General features: G+C 43.9%; 1 long non-coding RNA gene across 1 annotated transcript; it reads right to left on the bottom strand.

The window, feature by feature from the left end:
• Nucleotides 1-1,589: 1,589 nt before the first annotated feature.
• LOC309505118 lies at nucleotides 1,590-18,861 on the bottom strand. Its single transcript, XR_014208294.1, has 3 exons — nucleotides 18,818-18,861; nucleotides 18,530-18,749; nucleotides 1,590-2,478 (listed from the first exon to the last, which is right to left on the bottom strand). It is a non-coding gene; the product is annotated as an uncharacterized lncRNA (long non-coding RNA).
• Between the last annotated feature and the right edge of the window lie 957 nt (nucleotides 18,862-19,818).

Below are 19,818 nucleotides of genomic sequence, written 5' to 3'. Positions count from 1 at the left end.
AATTCTTTAATTTCATTAAATCCAGAATATGCTTGAAAGCACAAATAAAATAAAACTATACATCCAGTCTGTCTTCAGGAAAAAGCTGAATAAACAAAGCTATTATGTTAATCAATCAATCAATCAAATTTTATTTATATAGCGCCTTACAACAACATGAAAGGTGCCCAGGGCGCTTTCCAGAATAAAAACAAGAAACACAGCAAACAGCAATAAATAAGACAGTGTCTTTGTTACGAACTGCTCCCATTTACAGGGGCAATCCAGAATCATAATCTAAATTACAAGCAAAAGGTCAATCACACGGGCGAACAATCCAAATGAGCAACAGGGCAGAAAACAAAAGTGTAATCCAGTAAATGGGCAGCTAATCAGCCTTATTTTTATTTTTATTAAATTAGGCCAGTGTACATTATGTGAAAGTTATGAATAGTCTTAAAGAAAAAAATGTATGACTAACTTGAAAGACTAGTTTCAGAGGTTTATGCAACCAGCCCCAGAAGTTTCAAAAGATCATCAGAAACTCCACCCTCTTACAAAACCTACCAGGAAGTGACTAGTCATTATTTCTACCTTTCATTTTTCCTGAAAGCCAAAACAAGTTGTGAAGAACAGAGGAGGACACATTATATTAGGGTTTTTGTGTATTTCTGATTGAAACCAGATTAGATTTTGATTGTAATGGTTATTTACTCTTTAAAGGTGATCTAAGTAACTTTTTTACCTTAACTGAACAGCTTCGGAGTCATTGGAATGGTTATATTACTTATTTCGGGTTGAATGGTGGTCGTTTCGCACCCCCCTGGTGCCCGTGAGCGGAAAATACGCACTTGCAACTTTGAGCCGGTGTGGTGAAGTATCCGGTCACTCTGAAGTGATGGGTCCGGGCTGAGGACCCAAGCAATCCGATTGGTTCAAAGCACGTTTTATGGGTAATCGCTTTAGTGCCTGCTTACAAATCATACAAAATCACTTTATTATAGAAGACGTTTGTACTACGTTATAACGAGTCATTAATGTATTTTAAATTATACGTTTCATATACTAGTATTTAACCGAAGCTATAGATTGTGAAATTAAACATTTCTCGTTGTTAGTGTGTTTTTTAGTTAGCTTAGATAGTAGCATAGCATTCAGCTAACGTTATCTGATGATCGTGCTATGAGCTTTACCTGAGCTTATACTGCCTTACCGTATTCACAGCAATTCGTAGTGCAATTATAATTATGTCATTGTTTTTTATCGCAATAATCAGCGCAATATGTTACAAGTACAATTTTATTTATTAAAAGAGCCATAATATAATGTTTATTTGTGTATATTACTGTTTTTCTTATTAACAGTTTAGACATTTAAATAAATTACAGAATGCTAGCTATGTTTTGTTGGTATATATATTAATTGGTTGTCAAGCCTTGACTAAAGAACAGTATAATAAAATTATAGAATCACAAATCTTAATGTAATCAAACTACTTAATTCATATAATAATCTTTTATTTTAAAGAAATACCATTTTTAAGTATGTATAGGGCATAATATGGGCAATAGGGCATAATAGGGCTTTTTTTATTATTACAAGCATGTCATTTGTGTACTAATGCATATGATTTATGGCATAATTATTTCTTAATACAGAACATCATACAACACAATAACATTTAATGTAATAAAATTAGTGAACCAAAACTTGTATAAAAATTTAATTAAATTACACAATACAATACATAATGAATTCAACTGAATTATGAGATGTAATATATTACATTTTTATTAACACAAAACTACAAGCAAAATGCACATCGTTTTAGGGCATTTATAGAGCTTTTTAAAATACACAACAATACAAAGCAGCTTTAAACAGACATACTTTTGTATGTCGTTACTTTCCTAAATACTTTTGTGATAGTTCTCTGGCTATACATTGTGAAGATTTAAAAACAATTAATGTTGAGTTAGCTGTGTTTAAATTTTTAATGAACTGTAAGGTTAAAGTTTTTTGAGAACTAATGAGACACAAATGGATGCAGTGTCTTTTGCTGTATGAAAAGTCAAATCTTTAGTTTGAAGTAAATTCATGTTGTATATGCAGTCAATTCTTTGTGGAACCATCCTAAGGCCTAGATGATGCAGTCAGTCAATTTCCCCTTTAGATGGTGGGGTCGTGACCTGTAGGCGAGGAGGCTGGACTAGGTGTCATGGACTGGCTTGAGGGAACTCTGTAAAAACACACAAACATGCTGCAACACATCATGTTCAACTGTACATTTGCACAGTCTTTAGTGCTATGGAACATCACTCACTGTTTTTACTTTGATATGCAAGCCCAAAGGTGCAACGCAGCAGAACGTAGTTAGCTCGTTGAACCTGGGGTGTTGTGACATTAAAAGGCTATTTTAATGACACACTCCACAAGGTAAGATATATCAGCCCAAAAGTGACTGAAACCTTCCGTTCGTCTCAGTATTATAAGGCTGATCTGTACAAAAGATTAAAAAAAGTAATTACCTAATGAGTTAGTTTAATGAGTTAGTTCAACAAAACATATAAAAATCAGCCATCAGTTTCTCCCAACATATTATCAAATGATACCAGGGTGAGAAAATGATGTGTCTCTCGTACTGCGTAAGATATCTTACGCTAGGGGAAAATCCTTTTTCCGCGAGATATTGAAGCCAAAAATTATCCTTAATTTTGTAATAATGCAAAACGCGTTGCGGCAGCATGCAGACATAGGCGAGGCAGCTCGCGCGCCTATTGGCTGTTCTGCGGCAACTGCAGCAGCCTATCGAGCGAGGCCTGGCGTGACGCCAGACCCAATGAGGGTGCTTCGCGCCCGCTGCGTCACGTCCCGCCGAAACGGGCGTGGTCTAGGCCTATAAATACCGCTCGCAGGCAGCTATTATCTGATTTTTCATCCTTCAAGCGAAGCACACGCATCGCTGGAGCTGGAGAAGAAGAAGAAGCCGCGCCGTCTGAGAGAGAGCACCTTCAGCGGGACGAGTCACTGAAGTCGCTGGCTGCGCCGCCTTCCTGCCTTCCTGCTGCGCTATCCGGCGTTATCCTTTCTCTGCTACTGTGTTTATGTATGTGTGTGTGCTCGCCGCCGCGACACACACTCTCATTGCACTAAAAGAGCTGGCCATCTTTTTGAAGACGCCCCTTTTCCTGAGGATCACGCAGCTCTCGCGCTCGCTGACGGCGACTGCCCTCACTGCGAGCTAGTTACTGCCTATGGTGACTCTGAGGACTCACCTGGCATCCTTCTCCGAGACTGCTCCCCCCCCCCCACCTCCTAGGATGGACTGACCTTCAATTTCTCATACATTTCTCAGTTCCCTGATCATGCGACTGGAAATATCAATATTGCAGCAAACAAGCTTGTTTTAATACAAACGCACCTGCAAGCAAACGCCGAAGAAAACATGTTGACGCTCTTATATGCTCGTGCATCCGAAAGCCTTTGTGTTCCCCCCTGTGGCTCAGTGGCGGAATCTTAGGTTTTTCCGCACGAGAGACCGGTGTTCGAATCCCGGTCTAGCGGCAGTTAAATTATGCCGCCAATGCTTCGCTCTGTCAGTTCCCTGAAAGGCGACTGCAGATGTGCATTTTGCAGCCAACGAGCGCGTTGTACAACCCGCTCGCCTGCACCCAAACACCGTTTCTATGGTTTCCGTGCGTCACTGGCGTAAGGAGAAAAGAGAGTGTTTCTGGTCCCGCCGCGGACGGACCGACCTCCATTTTCTCGTACATTTCTCATTCCCCTCTGAAGTTCGGGCGACTGGAAATGTCAGTATTGCAGTGAGCAAGCCTGTTGTCATACACGCATGCCTGCAAACAAACGCCAGCATGTTGACGCTCTCTGATAATACTCGCGCTAACTGAGTTACAATGTGTCTCCCCCTGTGGCCCAGTGGCAGACTCTCAGGTTTTTGCGCGCGAGAGACCCGCGTTCGATCCCGGGTCTACTGGCAGATACATTTATGCCGTCAATGCTCGCTCTGTCAGTTCCCTGAAAAGGCGACTGCAGATGTGTATTTTGCAGCCAACGAGCGCGTTGTACAACCCGCTCGCCTGCACCCAAACACCGTTTCTATGGTGTTCCGTGCGTCACTGGCGTATGGAGAAAAGAGAGTTTTCTGGTCCCGCTGCGGACGGACCGACCTCCATTTCCTATACATTTCTAATTCCCCTCTGAAATTCAGGCGACTGGAAATGTCAATATTGCAGTGAACGAGCCTGTTGTAATGCACGCAGGCCTGCAATAAACGCCAGCATGTTGACGCTCTCTGTTTCTATGGCAACTTCTCGCTCGTTCAGTTCCAGTAAATGTGACTGTTCCAGTGTATTCTGCAGTAAACAAGTCGGCGACGCAGCACGCTTGCCTGCACACAAACGCCGCTTTTACGGCTACCCAGATAAATCCCATAAGTGTGAATTTTCTGGTGTCCCGGCCACGGCCGATGGTGTTTTATGTGTAGAAAGAATGCCCACTGCCCAGTGCCCATCTCTACACACAAGCACAGCCCGTCACACAGGGCTCGCGCACATAAATCGACTCAGATCGATTGCGCATCAAACGTGGTAAATGTGCCCACTACCCAGTGCCCACAAACACTACGTTATGCATGTCTCACGTTTTCTGTAAAAACGAAACCAACGTGCATTCGCTTCACTCAAGCGATCAATGCTTTTGGTGTGGTAAATGTAACGAATATGACTTAGCTCAAATGATTATAGGGAATCAAAATTATGAATCGGGTTGATTCATCTATATTCTTACAATATTAATAAATTATTGAAGCTGAAATTTAGACTTATTCGTATACATCAATGTTCAATTACAATGAATTATAATTCAATCATTAATATACCAAAATGTCCCTCTTTCAGATCAATTAATCAGAATAATTTTAAGGGAAATTAATGTATTAATTAAACAGTTGTTTGTCCCGCAAACTGGTCGTAAAATTAATTCCATCAACTTCTCAACAAAATTATCTCTTTCTTATAATTCGAAGAAAGCTATATTTTCTGGCCAAGAAAATTACTTTCTTGTTCTTATAAAATGTAGGTTACTTAACAGTAGCGCATTTGTAAAGCGTAGCTTGATCGTCATTTCATTGACTTGTAAAATGAACACTTATACAGAGACAATCTAGGATATAATGGGTCTTTAATAATTTGACTAATACTACATCGAACTAAGGAATACAAGTTCTACAATTTACATAAGTATGCGTATAACAATACAAACAGTAAAGACAAATACAAGACTAAACGAATAACGATGTTGAGAGAGAGAGAGAGAGAGAGATCGGACAATGAGAGAGATGAGAGAAAGTGAAACTAACATGTGCGATCAAAGATCGATCACAGTTAGGCAAAGTCACAGGCAGGGTAACCTCGAGAGACAACAAGGAATCAAATCACCTTAAAAGTTCAATAAACTTATCTTGCAAAATGGTTCTCTTTGTTGCTGAAGAACGCCGAGTTCGTGCGTGTGTCCTAAGAGCAGCTGCGTGTGTTTCTTTAAGAAAGCAGGGCTTGCTTCGGTGTGCGCGGCCGCGGGATTTTCAAAAGAGTCTTTTTCTTTGAGTTGAAGTTGCTTGCTGCGTTTGCTTCGCTGAGTCCGAATACGAAAATAAAGAAAAGACTTAAAGAAAAGAAAAGAGAAATTCATTCACGAAAACGGTGAATGAATGCTCCCAACGGGAGCCATATGGGTCTTCTCGCTGATGAAGCGGGTTCGTAAAAGTGCTCTCGGAGATTTCCTGAGTTGGTCTTTTATGGAAAATATGGGTTGACGCCTCTGTTCGCACGAACAACCAATCACCTTCAGAGATTTCAGAGCGGGAAGAAGTTCTTTGTCTCGGGGGGGGGGGGGGGGGGGGGGCGACACCCACTCGAGGGAGTTATGGTGTTGTCTTAATACTCTAGTAAGATGATTCATATAGTAATAATCATATCATTGCAATCTATTATCGAGATTCAACTCCGTTAAGTCTCAAGATTTAAAATGATATAAAACATGTCATATGAAAGATTATGGGAATACACAAAGTTACATACTTGTATGCATCTTACAAACATTTTAAAGTTTTGATTAATACACGATAACATTGCAGATACACAAATTTGATATGGGAAAATCAAATCCTTGTTTATACATTTCTTAAGTAGTTATACATAAATGTAGGATTAACACTTTATTCCTACTCCTCTCCTGGAATCTCAGTTTGCTTGACATTCCGTTAGGGCAATAAAAACCAAGTGGGGGGAAGGCAATTGCCAGACAATCTTGAATGCTGATTCTAGATTACACATTAGAAAACTACACCTCTATTATAAAGCAAAGCTAATCACACATGCATAATGGCATTGTACTTATATGAAAATGATATTTCTAAGTTCTAATACACAGGTGTGTGTGTGTGGGGGTGTGATGTCACGTAGCAGGAGGAAGTTTCGTTATCTTTCTGTGGTCCAGAGAGGGGAAGGGGGTTTGGAATGTCTCTGAGGTGCAATTAGTGTCGTAAAAGTCCATTTGTCGCCGACTAGCTGGAGCCGACGTATGATATACATTTGGGAGTCAGGAGGTTACAAGCTTTAGTAAGCTTAGCAAAGAACGTTTTGGGAAGGAATGTGCTTAGAAAACACAGAGAGTCTGAATTTGTTAATTCAGGACAAACGAACGAATGATTCAAATAGCCAATGTTGTTACATATTCCCCCTTTTCGTCTGATGAAGTCCCTGCGTGGACATCATCGGACGACAATTATCACAATGGTCACATGGTAGGTGAATCATGACAGTCGTGTAGCAGGTGGATCATGACGGTAGGAAGACAGGTGGTTCTTGGAGCTGAGGATTCAGCTCGATGAGGTTCGGCGTGGTCTCTGATTTGGCACCCCCTTTCCGGGGATTCCATCTGAAACCTTTGGACACAGCTTTCGTGAGCTTGGCTGTATCGCATCTCGTTGAGTCTTCTGGACAGGATGGAGGCCAACCTAGTGTCAGGGTGTGGCTGATTACCTGCAGAGGTGCACAGCCCAATGTCGGCGGCGGTCCCGGCTTGGACCGCAGATGAAGTGTTCAGAACAGGTCGTCGAGACAGTGCTCGGAGGGCTGTGTTGACAGGAGCAGGGTCAGTGAGTTGAGACCCCCTTTTCTCAATCCAGAGTTCCAGTCCTGGATTCAAGGTGAAGTTGAAGTTCTGTCTGGTACTCTTTGCTGGGAAGCTGGTACCATGTCAGGCCATCAAGGTGTAAGATGACACCTTTCAGTACTTGAAGTCCCATTTTCTGGTTGAGCATGTTGACACGGCTGGTTGTGTCATGCTGGTCGTGAGTGACAGTGGCAGTGTGCACAGGCGTGTTAGCACGCAACCTTTCACCTGCAATCTCTGCTTGTGTGTTGGTGACTTTGTTGACCAGGGGGTGCTACCCGCAGATTTCTTCAGCGTTGTCTCTGAGTAAGGGTTTGCTAAGGCAGAGATAACGAATGTCTTTGGTCATAGTACACAGGTGCAGGTTTGGAGCTGAGTACCGTTGTGTGTCGCCGTCGTGGTAGTCCACCACGTCTGGAGGGCTTATCTTGATGTGGGTGTTGTTTTTCCAAAACCTGACCTTGACAATGTCTGTAAGTCTGTAGACTTGGCTTGACTCGCTGATGGGTAGGTTTAGGAGAAAGCCCACTTCTCTCTGCTCGGGATCGACGTAGAGTGGGATGGCGCTACCCAGAGAGTAGGCCAGGTGTATTTGTAGAGGGTCAGCCGGCATGGTGATGGCGGAAGCCAGCACAGTTAGCACGAAGCTTAAGGGTATCATGAACGGTGGGCTTCTACCCGTGGCTAGGCTGTCATTGGAGGAGCTAACCTCCCACAGCATGTCTGTCGTTGTGACCAGCTGAGTCGGGGCAAGGTCATTCTGTAAGACAGTAAACAGTGGTTTCATGGAGTTCACAGTCTGGTTCGCTGCATTGACATTGGACATACCAATGGCTCCGAGCAACGCTCCCAGGAACCATCTGGAGTGGTGGTTGGTGCTTAGGAGTCCCGATTGTGCAACAGTCACTTTCTCAAGTTTGTTGAGCATGTGTTTGACCTTGGCCTCGGCATGAGAGAGGGAGTCCTCTGTCCATTGGGCACTTGTCCAGATGTATTGGGCTACGGAGCTGGGGTAGTGTGCTCTGTAGACCGGGCAGGGCTGGATGAGTCGAACGTGCACTTGCTGGGGGTAGGTCCTGCAGTCGGTGATCATGAGTCTCAGTTGTTCTCTCTGTGGCAGCTGTTCTCTGGTTGGCTGACAGTACAGCATGGCGACCCACAGCAGCAACCTGGTACAGACAACAGGGAGAGAGAGAGAGAAAGGGGAGGAAGAAGCCAGCAAGGGTTGTCTTTGATTGGACAGGGCAGTCTTTTTACTTCGTGGGCGGCGACTGGGTTTAGTTCGCCTTGGCCCATGTTTTGCCACATCTTGCTGCCGGCTTGTCGCTTGCTTCAGTGTCTCGTCAGTGTCTCTGGTGCTGCTGTGTGCAGCACATGATGCGTTATAGACGAACATTAGCAGTTTATCCCCCTTTGTGCGCCGTGGCATTACACGCCTTGGCATAGTGATGTCAATCGGTGCACAACTCATAATGTTGTTCTGTACGCGCAGCATGTGCGTTGTGTCATGCACTGGTCTGAGGCACTGGTTGTCAGTGAGGTCAGACGGCGTGTGAGGGTGGATAAGCAAAGTCTTTATGTAGATGTCAGAAGCCCGCATGTCCATTATGTTTTTCTTTGTAAACAGCGGAGCCAGCGTAAGCGGCTCTGTGGTAGGCAGTGTAGCTTGTAAAGTTCTTATGCTGTGTGTAATCACTTCACGCTTGAGGGTGGGTGGGTGGGTTTGAAGTGACCACAGCTTGTTGTTTAGTGCGCCAGGTTTGGCGATGGCATGAGTGAGGTCATGTCGCTGCAGGTCAGTCATGACCTTGAGGCAGCAGGTGTCAAAGTCTTTGGTGGGCTGTAAGGTGCAGGGTAGCGGATTCGAACCTTCAGTTGGTGCTGAGTCTGTGTCTTCATGGCTGGCTGTGGGAGTTCCCATGAACTCTGTGGCCTGAAAGTCTGGCTCTGCGGAAGTTCTCGTGACCTGTGTGACCTGACCGTCTGGTTCAGACGACCTGTGTGGCTGAAGAGGAAGAGGTTCTCGCACTTGAGCCCAGACTTTGAGCTGTTTCAAGTCCAGTAATGGTTCAAAACGATCTAGAAGGTCTCTGCCGATGAGGAACGGAAAAGTGTCCATTTTTGAGATGAACACTGGATGGAGTAGACTCAGAGGACCAATTGTCAGGTGAATGTGAGCTACCTGTTCGAGCCGGATGTCATGTTGACTGTTCGTTCAGTTCACAAGTTTGAGGTGTAAGAGTTTGATCTTGTCTCTTAGCTTCACATTGGAGTCTTTTGAAAAGTTGATTTGAGATCACCGTAATGTCTGATCCTGTGTCTATCAAGGCTTCCATGCTCACTTCCTTTTCCAACGTGATGTTCAGGTAGAGTTTTCGGCCTGTGCCCTTTTCAATGAGGTTGCTCAGGAACATTGGCATCGGGACAGGTGTAACGGTCGTTGGGTGGTTAGGACCGGTCTCGTGTAGCTTGCTGCGGAGGCAGTTAGCCAAAACAGCATTTCGTGGTACCTTGGGATTGTGGTACCTGGTTTGAGGAAGTGTGCTGTTTCGTTCATGGTGTGCAGCTGTCAGCTGTGGAGCTTGGGTGATGCTGTCACCTTGTGATGTGACAGTTAGCTCTGTGGTCTGTGGATGATGAGCAGTGTTCGAGGTGCTTGGCTCAGTCAAATGGCGGTCAGACGGTTTGGTTTCAGTTCTTATGCTTAGGCATAAGATGTCTGGCTCGTCCTTCTTGTCTTTCTTGCAACGTTCCTGGTGAAGAAGCTCTTTCAGCACCCTTAGGATCTCTGCTGTTTCAGACGTGGCTGCACTGTGGTTATCTGATGTGAGCTCAGGCTTGAGCTTACCAGTGTCGTGTCGAGAGTGGTTCCACTCTCTGTCGGGGCTTGTTGTCCTGGACGGTGGAGATCGGCTCTTCTTGGGTCGCCGGCCGGCTTCCCAGAATCTTTCAGAGCGCTCGCTCTGGTGCTTTGGACGAGCACCACCGCGATTGTGTTGCCCTCTGCTGGTTTGGAACGGTCGTGACTCTCTGTAAAAATGTCTGTGACTGTGGTGTTGTGGGGCACCCTCTAAAGTCAGTTCTGAACAGTGCTCAGAGACAGAATAGATTGTGGGGTTTTTCACAGTCTTTTCAGAAATAGTCTTTTGCTTGGTGTAAGCTTTATGGGCTAAGTCACGCAGCTGTTGGGTAGACATGGTCCGTGCATCGGCCAAAACCCCAATATGATGGGATAAGGTTGATGGAGATTCCGCAGGAAAAGAGTTTTAAAGGTAACATCCTGTTCCATCCCGGGCTCATTCCGTGCTCCGAAGAAGGCTTGTCGGAGTCGGTTGTAGTAGATCTGGGGGTGTTCACGCCGACCTTGCTTGAGGTCTACAGCAACGATGAAACCTTGATCGGAGTCTGGATCAGAGAATTCACGGATCAAAGCTTGCCGTAATTGTTGGAAGTCCGTTTTGACAGCCTCAGTTTGACGGTCTAGGAAGCTACGAACATCACTGCTAGCCGTTATTCTTAACAGATACAAATTGTCCCAAGCTGTCACGTTGGCGACAGTTTGCAAGTAAAAGTCAATGTCTTTTAAATAAGCATGAATGTCACACCCTTCTGCAGAATCTGGATCGAACATAGGAATGTTTCGAGCTAGCTTGTCAAGTTCTCGGGGGGTCGTGCCGTGGTTAGTGGCATGGGTTGTCTGAAGGGGTCCTCCCCCTTTTGCTGCTGACAGGTGTTCTTGAAAGCTGGCTGGTGATGTCTTGAGCGGTGGGCTTACATCTCCCTTTTCAGCTCTGGGTTCTTGGCTGAAAGGGTTGGGGTGGCTGGCCGGGAGAAACTCTGTGATGTGTGTTTCTCCGTTCCAGCCACTCTGCAGTCTGTAAGAATGTCTCAGTTCTGCATGAACAGTGTCAAGTTCATCTTGGAGCTCGTCTCTCTGCAGAGTAAGCTCACCGATTTTAGCTCGGGCCTTTTGCAAATGTTTTTCGCAGGCCCTGGCTTTTGCGTCTGTTTCTTTTAGTTCAGTCTCGGCTCTCCGTAGGAGAGCGTCACTTTGTTGGAGTTTTGCGTTGAGTTCTTTTCTGGTTTCTCTCTCCAACTGTTCTCTTTGGTCTGTGTCAAGGTGCAGATCTTGCAGGGCATTTCAAAGTCTTTTTACTTCTTTCTGTAGCTCTGGATCTGTGGCGTCCTCTTTCTCGCGCCGGTACTGGGTCTCGAGGAGGAGCTGATCTAGACGACTCTGGGTTCGGGCCTGGTCCCTCCGGGCCTCCTCCGCTTGAAGCTTAAGCGTTGCGGCTTGCTGCTCCAGGTCGATGTTGCTCCGTTCGCTGAGCCTCGCCTGGGCGACGACATTGTGGGCGACGCTGCTGACGATCCTGGCCCCGTCTTTGTAGTTGTAGCTTTGGGTAGGATCGTGTGTTATCAGTTCGTTTAACTCGGTGTCCAGTTGCGTTTGGCTCAGATGCTGCAGGTCACTGGCGTCCTTGGCTAAGTGCTCCCGACGGACCGCGGGACTGGATGCACGGGACATATTGGCTTCACTGTAGGCGAGAGAAGCACAGCACACGCACAAAGAGACCAATGCAAGTTCGTTCTAAGGTTGATGAGCTATACTCATACGGGCTATGCCGTTTATGAGAATTTTGGGCTAACTGATGCACAGTTAGACAGTTAGCGGAGCCAATTGACTTGGGTCAAAGGACCCGAACTAGAGATTTGACAGGCAGTAGCCTCGCGGGTCACGTGATGACACCGGCTGCTTGGTCTGTCGCCCTATTATTTAGCTTCCTTGGTGGCTCTCACAGGTTACTTGTCTCTAGGTGAAATGAAAGAAACAAATCACAACAGAACAAAGGATAGAAAAGACTGAGGTAAAACAAAACACTAGTGATGACTAGGTCTGAAATTAAATAAACAGAATAGTAACACAGTACGTGTTCAAGAGGATAAAGAGACCTAAGCTATTACCACTGCTAGGGTTTAGGATAGGCCAACAGGTGAGTGGGGCTATCGGGGGGGGGTAGGAAACCTAGGAAGATGGTATGGCTTAGAGAAGAGATGGGCCAAACACCTAGACTGTACCCGGGGGAATATCTAATATTCTGTGGCTTATAGTAAGTGGAATGGGTTTTACTAAATTTAGATTAACCTGTGGTGAATTGAAGCCGCTCTGGTGGGATCCGTGGCTCAGTCAACCCCTCCGACGGTTCCCAACACTTGATCGCAGTGTTCTCGGGCAACTTCGTTTTCTCCCTGTACCTTGCTGCGCCCTCTCAGACAACTTGCGACTTTAAAACACAACCTGGCAACACCAAGGTTTCCCCGGCCAGACAACACGTCAAAATTGGGTTTTAGCCCGGAACTCTCTCGAAGAGTGGCCCACTTTTAGGCCTCAGTTCGGGTTTATTGTCCCAAAATTGCTTTGTGTGTGTCGGCTGGCGCGGTTGACCTTTGGAGTGCCAAATTGCTAATGTCGAAGTTGCGTGCCGCAACGATGGTACGGGATTTGAAAGTGTCCGAAACTCACGGAACGGCAAGTGTCAGTAACGCCGGTTGGGCAACCTCGCTCGCGGAAACCAACCCGAGATGACTGCAACTCCCCACAGTGCTCTTAGTGAATGCCACCTATAAATACACAAAGGATAAACAAGTGAAACTTAAAGTGAATTAAGGTTAGTTTGTTTAAACCAAATTGATTAATTATTTATGTGGCAATAAGAGTCAAAGGTTTTACTAAACAAAGGGAGATTATGATAATGTTACTTATCAAAATGACCTAACCCAAAAGAGAGATAGGGAAAGAATAACAGTAGATATAAAATAATAGAATAATAATTAAAATTTAAAAATCAAATCAAAATGAAATGACAGGATGAACCCAGGAGAAGAGGCAGGCCGCAGTAGTGGGTTTTCACCACAAGGGGGCGTGCTCCCTCTCTGTGCTTAACCTGGCAAACAGAGAACTTAATTCAAATCAAAAATTCAAAACTTGTTTAAATTAAAATTTAAAATAAGCATGTAAGGAAATGTAAAAATAAGAATGATATCTTATAATAATCCAGATACAATAAAGTATCAGTCCTATTTATAAAAATAATCAGGAGAGAAAGACGATATAAAAGAGTGAAAGGAGGAAAATAGTGATGCCGACTTAGTATCCACAAGGCCACACGATGGTGCTGTTTCCTTCAAGTGGATGTAAGTGGCTGAATACACAACTCAATTTAAATTTAAAATTCAAACTAGTTTAAATCAAATTTGAATGAGCATGTAAATAACATGTAAAAGGAAAACTCAGAATAATATCCCATAATAATTAATGGTAACAGTGAAGTCTCATCACTAATTATTAAGATAATCAAAAGAGAAACGTGGAAGTAAACAATTCCCGACAGGATTTGTAAAGAGAGAAAAGAGAGCTGAGTGGACCGACCTAGCGGGAGGCGGCCACTAGGTGCCGTTGTTTCCTCTAAGGGAATGGCTGAGATTTAATCTAAGTTTTAATTCAAATCTTGTTTGAACCAAACTCAGAGTAAATCAGTTAAAAGCAGGAAAGTTGTCTAACACAAAATAATATTCGCACGAGCAAAGCTGTAAATGCGAATAGTTATTTAGAGTTTAAACATTAATTCACAGGGAAATTTATTCAGCCATAAAGAGAGCGTTATCTGATAACTGGCCACGAGATGGCGTTGTTGCGCTCATGCAGGCAGAAATCAGAGGGGCAAAGGGTTAATTTGGGGCTGCTAAACACTTACGCCCTCTGGCGTTTAGTCAATGGAATTACACCACTTCAATGTGATTCAAACGCTAAGAGCTTTCAGCTCGCGTCACGCGCTGATTTTCTGCAACAGTCACAAATTAGACAGAGGTCTCGGCGGACCTTTTGGTGCTATTAATTCTGCACAGGAGAGTATGGCGGGGTTTCTTCGCCGCAAATACTCAAATGTGGACAACAGGAATTTTCCGTCTGTTGCTAGACTCCATACACACTTTATCAAAATAGCACTTATGATTTAATGTGTCGGTTTAAAAATTGGGTAGCTAATCCATTTTTTTCGACCAGGAGTTTTATCGTTTATTTTTGAATATCACTGTGGCTAACCACGAATTCAATAACGATAGCATGCATGCAAGGCCTAAATGTTTAAAAAGGAATCTCGCTTTAGAAACATATTTATTAATACCGGTAGTACGCACGTGAGAATTCTTCGTTCACAGCGATTTAAAACAAATATTAGAAATGTATCAACTGCAGAGATATTTCTTCATCTCTTAACAGGACATTTGTAATATCAAATAGGCTACTGCAGTGTACGTAGCATTTAACAGTGCTAAAATTGTTTAGGCATATTTTAGCAACTTGTTAAAATGTAACGTTAGGCCTACTGACTTCGGTTTTTTACCTTGGACAGTTAGGAGTGAGTTCGCGATGCGACTTCATTTCATAATTTCATAAAATGTGCACAAAAATTATTAATAAACATATAAACAGATTGAAATTGAATATTGTTCATAAAACAAAGTTTGAAACGTGCCCAAAATATCTCCACCAAACTGTAACGAATATGACTTAGCTCAAATGATTAGGGAATCAAAATTATGAATCGGGTTGATTCATCTATATTCTTACAATATTAATAAATTATTGAAGCTGAAATTTAGACTTATTCGTATACATCAATGTTCAATTACAATGAATTATAATTCAATCATTAATATACCAAAATGTCCCTCTTTCAGATCAATTAATCAGAATAATTTTAAGGGAAATTAATGTATTAATTAAACAGTTGTTTGTCCCGCAAACTGGTCGTAAAATTAATTCCATCAACTTCTCAACAAAATTATCTCTTTCTTATAATTCGAAGAAAGCTATATTTTCTGGCCAAGAAAATAACTTTCTTGTTCTTATAAAATGTAGGTTACTTAACAGTAGCGCATTTGTAAAGCTTGATCGTCATTTCATTGACTTGTAAAATGAACACTTATACAGAGACAATCTAGGATATAATGGGTCTTTAATAATTTGACTAATACTACATCGAACTAAGGAATACAAGTTCTACAATTTACATAAGTATGCGTATAACAATACAAACAGTAAAGACAAATACAAGACTAAACGAATAACGAAAATGAGAGAGAGAGAGAGAGAGAAAGAGAGAGAGAGATCGGACAATGAGAGAGATGAGAGAAAGTGAAACTAACATGTGCGATCAAAGATCGATCACAGTTAGGCAAAGTCACAGGCAGGGTAACCTCGAGAGACAACAAGGAATCAAATCACCTTAAAAGTTCAATAAACTTATCTTGCAAAATGGTTCTCTTTGTTGCTGAAGAACGCCGAGTTCGTGCGTGTGTCCTAAGAGCAGCTGCGTGTGTTTCTTTAAGAAAGCAGGGCTTGCTTCGGTGTGCGCGGCCGCGGGATTTTCAAAAGAGTCTTTTTCTTTGAGTTGAAGTTGCTTGCTGCGTTTGCTTCGCTGAGTCCGAATACGAAAATAAAGAAAAGACTTAAAGAAAAGAAAAGAGAAATTCATTCACGAAAACGGTGGGAGTCACCCACTCGAGGGAGTTATGGTGTTGTCTTAATACTCTAGTAAGATGATTCATATAGTAATAATCATATCATTGCAATCTATTATCGAGATTCAACTCCGTTAAGTCTCAAGATTTAAAATGATATAAAACATGTCATATGAAAGATTATGGGAATACACAAAGTTACATACTTGTATGCATCTTACAAACATTTTAAAGTTTTGATTAATACACGATAACATTGCAGATACACAAATTTGATATGGGAAAATCAAATCCTTGTTTATACATTTCTTAAGTAGTTATACATAAATGTAGGATTAACACTTTATTCCTACTCCTCTCCTGGAATCTCAGTTTGCTTGACATTCCGTTAGGGCAATAAAAACCAAGTGGGGGGAAGGCAATTGCCAGACAATCTTGAATGCTGATTCTAGATTACACATTAGAAAACTACACCTCTATTATAAAGCAAAGCTAATCACACATGCATAATGGCATTGTACTTATATGAAAATGATATTTCTAAGTTCTAATACACAGGTGTGTGTGTGTGGGGGTGTGATGTCACGTAGCAGTCACCACAGCGCGCGGTAGACATTCAGCGCACAACGAGCTCGTTCCGCTGCAGCGCGTCTGTCCCGCTCAAGAAATTTCAGAAGATGCTGGGTCTCATGGCCTCAGCATCATCAGTGCTCCAGCTGGGCCTGCTCCACATGCGCCCGCTGCAGTTTTTGGCTGAAAGCGCGAGTCCCACGCCAAGCGTGGGCATCTGGTCTGCTTCGCCTCAAGGTCAATCAGAAGTGCGTCACAGCTCTGAAACCTTGGAGAGCGGACGACTGGTACCAATCAGGTGTAAGCCTGGGACTTCCTCGAGGGTGAGAGTGGTGTCCACGGACGCATCCACCTCGGGATGGGGAGCGCTGCTCGAGGGCAGACCGTTCTTCGGCCAGTGGTCAGGACGGGAGAAGCTCCTGCACATAAACTGCCTCGAAACGCTGGCAGTAGACAACGCGCTGACGCGTTTTGTCCCCAAATAAAAGGACGCCACGTCCTGGTCCGCTCGGACAACATGTTTGTGGTGTCCTACATAAATCGCCAGGGCGGCCTCAGGTCCAGGAGCCTGTACAGGCTAGCAGAACGCCTCCTGGTATGGGCTCAGCGCAACCTGCGCTCGCTCAGAGCAGCGCACGTGCCAGGGCTCCTAAATATAGGACCAGACAGACTGTCCAGGAACAATGTTCCGGCAGGCGAATGGTCTCTACACCCACAGACAGTCCAACTGCTGTGGAAGAAATTCGGCAGAGCGGAAGTAGACCTGTTCGCGTCTCAAGAAAACGCTCACTGTCCGGAATTTTTCTCCAAGAGCGGGGATGCGCTGGCTCATGTATGGCCCCGCCGCCCGCTCTATGCTTTTCCCCCCGTCTCTCTCCTGCCTCAGGTGATAGAGCGGATCAGGGAAGAAGGATGCTCAGTTCTGCTTGTAGCACCGTTTCTGGGAAAACCAACCTTGGTCCCCAGTTGTGATGCAGTTAGCGAGCGCTGCCCCATGGCCAGTGCCAGTGAGGAGAGACCTCCTCTCTCAGGCCCACGGCTCGGTCTGGCATCCTCACCCGGAATTGTGGTCCCTTCATGTCTGGGCCATCAACGGGTACATGTTGAACTCCCTAAGGGAGTATTAAACACGATCACGCAGGCTAGAGCTCCGTCTACGAGACGGCTCTACTCCTCGAAATGGTCAGTGTTTTCGGGCTGGTGCACAGCCCGTGGCGTGTCACCCACAGACTGTGGAGTAACGGAGATGTTTTCCTTCCTGCAAGAGCTGTTGGATAAGGGCAGGACCCCTTCCACGCTCAAAAGTTTATGTGGCGGCTATAGCAGCGTTCTCAAGAACAACGCTTGGTCAGTCAATAGGAAGGAACGATTTAGTCATCCACTTCCTTAGAGGGGCTAAGAGACTGAATCCTCCCAGACCTCCCTCAGTCCCTGTATGGGACCTTTCTACAGTACTGGAAGCCATGAAAGGTGGACCATTCGAGCCTTTACAGACGATTGATCTGAAACATCTGTTTTTCAAGACTGTGTTTCTGCTGGCTCTCGCTTCAGTGAAGCGCATAGGGGACTTACACGCGTCTAAGCGACGCTGCCATATGTGGAAGAGTGCGGCTTCGCCCCTCCCTCTTCCCGGACTCCCTGTGAGTTCCCTGGGTGATTGTGCACTATATGAACCCCGGGCTTTCGCCCTTGGGTCTTTGGTGTCAGATCTCAGCATGCACGGCGTTTTGCATTGGGTCCCCTAGCGTAAGATATCTTACGCAGTACGAGAGACCTCTCGTAAGAGAACTCTCTAGAAGAGGGAACGAGTACTGCGTATCTTGCCGTGCATGCGCACGCTCTGGTTGCTTCGATGATGAAAAAACAGATAATAGCTGCCTGCGAGCGGTATTTATAGGCCTAGACCACGCCCGTTTCGGCGGGACGTGACGCAGCGGGCGCGAAGCACCCTCATTGGGTCTGGCGTCACACCAGGCCTCGCTCGATAGGCTGCTGCAGTTGCCGCAGAGCAGCCAATAGGCGCGCGAGCTGCCTCGCCTATGTCTGCATGCTGCCGCAACGCGTTTTGCATTATTACAAAATTAAGGATAACTTTTGGCTTCAATATATCGCGGAAAAAGGATTTTCCCCTAGCGTAAGATATCTTACGCAGTACTCGTTCCCTCTTCTAGAGAGAACCGAGGTTACGTTAGTAACAGAGTACGTTTTTTTGGTGATATAAAAAATTCAAGTACTTATTTGTACCAACACGATCCCATAAAATGCTTACCTCAGGAATCAATTCACACATTAAAAGGTCGATATGTTCAAGCTTTTTGTCCTTCTTTTGCTCAAACACAATGTTGTCGATGTGTCCCAGAAGTTCCTCAACATGTGCTGACAAGGCTGGATGAAAGCTCTTAGGTTTTGCCATTTTTTCCAGTCTTCATTTGCCACCATTTGTTCCATGTGGGTTTCAGTGAGCCTTTTACAATTCCTTGAAACAACTCCTGAAAAAAATATTTAGTATAGCAAACAATATCTAGCCATTTAAAATTTTGTAAAGTCTTATATGTACCTGAATTTCAGTATCACTGACAAGAGAACAAATTCCTTTTTTTTTTTCACCTCCTCGACTGTCCTATATTTTAAAAATCATCGATCTACTTTATTTAATACAATTTTAAGTTGATTTATACACGGGTTTCTTGTATACAAACAATACCGGATGCGCGCGCATCCAGGAGGGCAGAAAACAGCTAGCTGTTATGCCGAGTTCTGTAAAAGAACATTGTAATTAACATAGATTTCGCATTGTTTGTAATTTCTTGTTGACTCAATAATAAACTGCAATTTCAGAGTTGGATCTGTTTGTTTGTGTTTCATATTAATATAACATTATGTAAAACGTCCAACTGTTTACGAATCAAAATCCGGACATACTGTGATGCGTATGAATTATCATGTTAGACTAAGTTAGTAATGTAATAGCCAATGTTAACAGTGCAGCATCTATTTTAGCCCGAATTTGCTTTTATATAAGTTAACCTTGTTTACGTTACTTTACGACCTGCAACATTTCATGACACATATAACGTTACTTTACTGTAAATCAAAGATTTGACGATGGATTATGTGGGAAGCCATTAGTACCTCCGACCGTGGCGATTATATCAAAAAACTTACTCTCAGCATTGGTGAGATCTTGCCGGATCCCTACGCAATACATGACGATCTTTGGATTGTGGATGACAAGAAGTGGCCAGCAATTGTATGGCCTGATATATATAATTATCTTATTCAGACACCAAGTGTGTATACAAGAGAAATGATTAGAGCGTACAAATCCCTTGATGCATATAACTAGCTATGTGGTCGGTCATGTGCAGCTCGTCAAATTATGAATAGAAAGAATATAACATACAACTTCCTCCTTCTGTCCCACTCTTCCATTCGCCTAGATTTGGAGTTACTTACAACACATATAATTTAAATGAGCAGATAAAACACAACAGATAGGCCTGCATGTAAATAAATTACGCAACAACTCCTTGGCATTTTGACTTAGCGACAACACCA

The sequence above is a fragment of the Leuciscus leuciscus genome (genome assembly GCF_965113295.1).
Source record: "Leuciscus leuciscus genome assembly, chromosome: 8".
NCBI lineage: Eukaryota > Metazoa > Chordata > Actinopteri > Cypriniformes > Leuciscidae > Leuciscus > Leuciscus leuciscus.
This window is presented reverse-complemented; position numbering and strand designations above follow the sequence as displayed.